We start from the raw sequence: 7,708 nt of genomic DNA on the forward strand, positions 1-7,708 counted from the left end.
TCAAAATGATTCCAAAGTGATCACTAAAATCATTTTTCATTAATTTCCGATTCATTTTAATGTCATTTTGACGTTATTGTGATTTGTATTCTGCTTGAACACTGTATAAACGAGAGAGAGAATCATATTAAAGAAATCTTATAACAATTGTAAAGCTGTTTTTTCTGCTAAACGCAGGGAATCATTAAATATTCTTTTACAATGGAGGCAATACCAGATTTTTTTATCTAATATTTTTATATCAATAATTGTGCACGTTGTAGTAACATTATTGGACTACGATTATGCGTGTAAGAATTATTAGAATTTATAATTATCATTGTAATAAAGATTCTGAGTGATCACAACGTGACTATACAAATACAATTAATGAAAGAATTATATGCAAAAGAAAATGCGTCATTTATATTGTAGTATCAAAATGACGCATTAAATAATCATACTTATAATTGTTTTTTCGATTTTATCAGAGAAATTTATTTAAGGTAAATCGTAAAAATAATTTAGTCTTTAAGTAGCGATATTAATTTTTCCTATTTCCTTCTCCCTTCTCCATCTACAATACATAAAAATCTAGGTAAAATACAAAATTAATGCCATTTTTAGTTAAAAAAATTACTTAAAAATCATTATATCACGTCAAGAATTTATCATAAAATCATCGTCAAATGAAATCACTATGGTTCCTCCAAAAATGACTTCTACTTAATGTCTTTTATCTAATTATGATTTAATTATGATTTTGTTCTATCTGAGTAACTAAACAGTCAGCATATCCCGCAATAATCATTTTACTTACCGCAATAATTCTATATTATTATTATTATTATTATTATTATTAGATATTGTTATCGTAAGGAAAGCGGTTACCTTAATTATTTTACACCGCGCGCAATGCTCTTAATTTTATTTTGCCACCGCGAAAGTAATCGCCCCCGTCGGGTCACATTGAAAGATCTAAATTCAACAAACATGCAGAAATCTCCTGCAAAATCGAGGACTCTCTCCCTCCCTCCCTCTCCCCCCCCCTCTCTAGCCTCGATTCGAGGCGCAGTAGTAACCTCGGTCGGAAAAACAGTTGCGAGAACACAAAAGCTCGTCGCCCGTCTAACGAGCGATTAAGCTCCACGTCGACGAGCGACGAGGACGCGAACGAAGACGGTTGGCACGAAAAAATGTCATAAGATGGCATTGTGCCTGGCGTGGCACTCGTGGCTCCATTGGCGCGTACACGATGGCACATTGTTTATCGAGCGGCTGGCACATTGGCGCGCTGCGCACTCGCGGCTTTTGTCAAATTATGCCAATGCTTGCGCTCCCCCCCCCTCCCCCTCCTCCCCTCCCCTCTCCATCCCTTTTCTCTCTCTCCCTTTTTTTTTTGCGCTCGAACGTAGGGCACGTATGTACCCATCAACATGTCGGACCTATCCGGAGAGGAGGAGAGAAAGGGAAGAAGAGAGAGAGAGAGAGAGACGAGAGACGAGAGACCACTCGACGAAACGTGCGACGAATGCACGGGAGGGAATAATATCGCGCACGGTTCCCACACACGGAGCGCCTGCGGCCCACCAGGGGCGACGGTGGGCCTCGCACCCCACGACGAAGACGAGTAGTGAAGGTATTCGGAGGCGTTTTCCGTGAACGAGAGAGAGTGTCGTTATTTCCGCGAGACTGGACGGCCGGGAGTCAAGGAGTCAATCGCGCGGTGGGGCCCTTCATTCTCGCATGGGGGGCCACAGGTCAACCGCGGATCGGGAGCGGGTTCGCAGGTGAGGCCCTGTCCTCGTCCTGTAACTCGGTGCGGGACATTATCGACGGGCGGATGCCCTGCGCGGGAAACGTCGCGGGGGGGCCACGATTGCTACGAGAGATGGGAGTGAATCGACGTCACGTTAGTACCTACATGTCGTCTACTGAGAAATATTTCTGGTTGATATCGAACGAGCCAGAAGATTCTACCCGTAGTCAGTTAGAATTCTAATTAGATCTGTTCTTTTTGGCTAAGCTTTTTTGGCGCCAGTCATCATTCTTCCTTCTTCTGCTTCCCTCCTGAATAGAAAAGGAGGAAAGATGAGCTGCAAAAGTTTAGCTAAAAAGAATAGGCTTCTTGTCTGTGACTATCCAAGGAACACATCGAGTTGAGAGAAAGTCAAAATGATTTTATTTTAACGTCGTAAAAAGTCGAAATGATTTTGTTATTATAAAATTTGATTGTTTATTGACGTCGAGAGAATTAAAATAAAGTCATTTTGAATTTTTCTTGACTTTGCGTCTTCTAATTGGATAGAATTCAAGTAAATGAATGAATGAGAAAAACCGCATATAACAGTCAGACGTATATAGAAATTAATGCGAAAAATGAATAAAGTAAAAAAAATACAGTGACAAACAAAGATTACATAATAAGATGGCATTTGATGTCACCTTGCGATGTTTCGACTTTGTTTCGCGATTCTCAGATCGCAATTTACAAAATTTAATCTATTCGTGACGAGTCATTCTATTCTTCTATTCTTAATCAATTAAGCATGGCTCACTAGATCAGAATTATGTATATAGATTCAACCAAGAAATTTCGATTTGTCTACTTTCCATGCATAAATGGCACAATATGCGTTTATCATCTGTTATTCGATCCAGTGAAATGCTCATTCGTATACTATTTAGCGTTATCAATTTCGAAAAGATACCTTAAATCTTAAATTACATTTAATTCGTAACAAGAATACATATTTTTATGATACTAAAGGAATACGTGGGTCTTTAAAATTAAAGTTTTTGGTTAATCATTTTGAAAGTTTTAAATTTGTCAACTATATAAAAAATTGCAGCACTTGAAATAACACGATAATTAGTTTGAAACGTGAAACAATAAATTATACTCCTATCTATTTATTATCGTTCCAATTTCTACATTTCAAACGGGAAAATTCCTCCCCAAAGTCTCTAGTGCGGTGCGTAATGTGCTCCGATACGTTCTCGAATGTTTAATCGCGCTCTTATCGTAATAAACGCTTATTACTTTTTTAAAACACTTATAAGATTGAGTCTCGAAAAATGATATGAAGTCGATCACGGTCACGACACGAATTACCAGCCTGCGGCAACTTTGTGTAAACACCACGTTACAATAACAAACACCAAGGCCGCTCACCGACCGGTATCGTCATTGTAAGACGTTTAAATCTTTGTGTGTATGTGTGTATTTTCGAAATATTTTATTTCTTCAAATCGATTTGAATAAACGGGTTATTATCGCAGCGGATTGTTTCTCACTTTATATTTAGACTCGTTATACTCATTTAAGAGAGCATGTCTAAGATATTATAATTATTACACACACATACACGCACAATAATAAATAATTACTAAAGTAGAAGATATTATTTCGTGCGATATACATATCGTTCGTTTTTTATAACAACGACATAACTTAACAATTGTTATTTTATTAGAATTGCTTGCTAGGAAGAGAAAAAAAAAAAGAAAGAACATATTTTAAAAGAACATACTTTTATTCCTCTACAATCAGTCACTACGTCAAAATTGCATATTAATAAAACAAATTGAATGAACAAGTTAAATGGAGACGGATAGTTCATATAAATAACTAAAATAAAATTAATTCGATAATACAGCGTACTTCTAATAACATATATCATTTATAATTATATTAGCAATTTTGATTAAATAAGGTAGTCATCGGAATTAAATTATAAAATATTGAATTTATGTGACATCCCTATTCGAGAAAATTTTGATTCAAATAACACATTCATTACTATGCAAATTCAAAACCGATCGTTTCACGCCCTTTGATTCCGTGAAGATCTCTCCGCCGGCAAATCAGCACGAATGGCAAACAATGAATGCGAATTCAACAATTCTGGCCATTATTCACGAATCATTTAATCGGCGTAATTAATAATTTAAAAAATAATGCATAAATACCTGGTAAAAATTGTCCGTTCCGCATATTTGCTCGCTCGATGTTCTCAGACGTCTTTTCCTTTTCTCAGGATGCTCAGGATCCTTCCTTGTACTTACACAACACAATACACTCGCAAAAATATAGCACTCTCGTTTAAATATATTCATTTCGTTGCGAAATAACAAGAAGAAAAAACAAGAAATTGTGCGATTGTAGGAAACTCCGCTTGATATTCGTAACGTCTCACAATTAAGTTTGCAACAAATTTTTAAGTGGAAGCGAAAGCTTCCAAAGAGAATCACTGATATAGAAACTTTTTTTTACGAATAGCATCGATAAATTCATACAAATGAATTTATATCTACATATTTTTATATTAAATATTAAATTAACGATTTTAAACGAAATTAAACGGTTCGCCGGTTTCAATTCAAAATCGGCTCGAAAAATATTTATCATGAAGTTTCATTAGTTTATTTAATCTGTATATTATTCAGCAATTCGTATTATTCTACGTTGTCGATTTCAAAATGCCAGACAAATTACATTTTACTCTGACGTGAGTATACGTGTGATGATTTTCCAGTCCTTTATTAAGCCGATGATCCAACACTAATTTATATCACTTTTACGAATAAACAAAAATTATTAAGGGATTCTTAATATTCTTGCATCGTACTTTAACATCTTTAGAAAGTATTTGTATACTAAGAAAAATTTCTAGTTGAAAATGAATCAGAATTTTGATTATATCAATCAGAATTCTGGTTATCTCAACTAGAATTACAATAGATTTAACCGGAAAATTCTGATTTGTCTATTTTAAATCACCATTTCAATTAATACAGATTCCTTTTTTAGTGTAAAGTTGTGTATTACAAAAATGTATATACATAAATGTTAAAACTAATTACTTAATACTTCTAGTCAAAGAAAAGAAATGTGCAGAATACGAATTAAACGTGTGCAAGTTTAAGCGTCATTATGATACTAATTAACTATCGCAAAACGATATTATAGTTCCCATTTCTTATTCTCATTTCGATTCTAAATGAATAAATCACGCGAAATATTTATCGTGATTAACGAGCGATCGTCACGTCGTTAGGCTGTAAATCTGTAATTGCGCGAGCTGAGAATCGTATTGCAACGATCATATAAAGGTGTAATGACGTTTGATCAACCTAATACTTGTCATGATCAAATTTTGAAAGGTAATACGAAGATTTGTGGAACGTCACACACTGTTACCTGCTCGTTCGAATGTCGCAGGGTGAATGATAGCACATCGACCTTGCTCATTGTCAACGGACGTATGAACATAAATATACCGAGATTGCGCACCAACAGTCTCGATGCCGAAATAATATTTAAATTTAACGTACGTATATTACGAAATATGTAAGTAAATGCTGAATAATCAGTTCGTTGCGTTTTAATATTCGTCGATGTATGTATAAGTGGGCTATTATTTTTTTTCTTTCTCTAGACTCGTTACAGCTTACTTTAAATAGATATCTTAATTGCTACATTAAGCGATTATTAGCTCATACCACTAAAGATCCATGAGCGTAATGATCACTTATAATATCTCGTTCGATTTGTTCCTCTTTGGAACTAAACCGGTATAGACTAAGAGTTACAGATTATTATACAGACTATAAATGATAATTATTTTCTTAATGATGCCGTTTAAATATATAATAATTCGTCCGGACGTAAAAGTCCATGAGATATTTGAAGTGCGATATTTTATATCGTTTCGAATTTCTTACAAACTTAAATGCAATTTGCTTGCCATTTTTAGATACATCACTCATTTGTTACACAACGATACAATTAAAAAAAAAAAATTTTTTTCCAGAAAAGAGTTCGAATGTTTTGAGTCATTGAAATATTGTTGGAATATTAATTTTAATAATTTGATTTTATTGAAATCTTTGTGTAATATTATAACTGAAAATCTAAATAAATGTGAAATATAAACCTTACAGAAAATTACTGAAAAAATTTAACATTGAAAAACATTTTAATTATTTTATGTATAATATTAAAAGCACGATTTTTTCAGCGTTTTTAATACTTCAAATAAGTAATTAAATTGCTTTTTAATAATAAATTGATCAGTATTAGATTTTTGTAAAGAAATATGTCGCAAAAACTATTTTTATTTATTTAGATTTGTATAGAACTGCGTTATATATGATGGATCATAAATCGTAGATAGTCTGGCTACATTAGCTTGATTTGCGCGGATTTAACCGTTTACAATTATCTGATATGTGCGATTTAATTGTTGTTTTTCTGAATATCAACCATTTTGGACGCTGTTTAATAATTTGGATATATGTAATGTAATGAAACAGCGACGAGAAATATTCTATAATCACGTAGCGTGCTCCATTACTTTATTTAATACAAATCGGTAATGATTATAAATTACATGTATTATAAAAAACACGTTATAACATCATATTAATTTTATTCTAATCATTTATACATCCTGTGTTCGTTTATCTAATAATTCACTTTTTTTATTAATAATTTAATTTTATTGTAAAATCTCTACACGTATTGATATAACTGTAAATTTAAATAAATGAATGCAATATGCGTGATGAAAATTAAATTAATTAATTGTTATAAATGCTAAATTCATGAGATATCGCAAAATCTAAACTAAAATGCAAATTAATTCAGAACTACTACTTTTTAAATTTTAAATAAGCAGTGTATGGCACTGATTAGTGAAATCGTTACTTTCAAAGATATTTTTTCGTGTTTTCTGTTACATACTATTCTCACCTGCTTAGTCCGCTCTTTAAATTCTTGACGATATTATTCGAAAAATTTTTGAGATGAGAGATTCGTAAAACGAGTCCGACGAATCTGTCGCGGTGACTGTGCTAAATCGGGCCGCTTTGTGCCGCGAAATCGAATAGAAGCCGACATTTGTATACGGTACGCGCGCGCGGGGGTACGTTTAAAAGTACGACGCTGAGGGATCCGGGCTTCGAGGGTGGGTAGCGATTGAGCTCTCGAGCACTTGAACACGAGCTGAGAAGAAATGCGGGGAGAACAATGGACAGAGGTAACCAGGAGCTGGTGCTGCGTCATCGCGGTGCTTGGAGCCCGTCCCCGGTTCGTCGCCGGTAACGAGATGCGCCCATGAAGGGCTCACTCACCTTTCCGTAACCCGTCATGCGGACCGACCACCCACCGGTTTCCTTCCCAAGATGCTCGTCTTCTTCGGCGCCGCATTATCTAACGATCGTATTAAATCGATGGCAGTATTAAATACGCGTGTAACGTTCCTCTCATTTGTCACTATTTCTGTTTAATATTAGAACCACTGGCACGTCTTTTTAATAGTAACGGCCATCACATACAAAGTGACATAAGCTGCACAATCACAGCATAAAGCTAGTGGACCAATGAGCATCTTATGTAAATCGATATGGCGTTTTTATGTTGAATTTTTATTAGTCTAGCGACTTTATGATGTGGGGGGGGGTTATGCAACTTGTTCTGTGTGCGATGACCCTAAATGTTCCTCTCTTCCGCTCATAATTTCTATTTTTAATTTATTCTATACGCACTGAGAGAAAAGTTTCTGATATTTGTGATATGTATAATTACATGTAATATGGTTGTGTAAAAAATGACTATTATAAATTGTAATTAAAAGATTATATTAAATATTATAAATTATATATATATATATATATATTAATATTCGGCATTTTTTAGTGGCAAAATTACATAATTTATGAGTAA

Source organism: Trachymyrmex septentrionalis, unplaced genomic scaffold, assembly GCF_001594115.1.
Source record: "Trachymyrmex septentrionalis isolate Tsep2-gDNA-1 unplaced genomic scaffold, Tsep1.0 scaffold32, whole genome shotgun sequence".
NCBI classification, from domain to species: Eukaryota; Metazoa; Arthropoda; class Insecta; order Hymenoptera; family Formicidae; genus Trachymyrmex; species Trachymyrmex septentrionalis.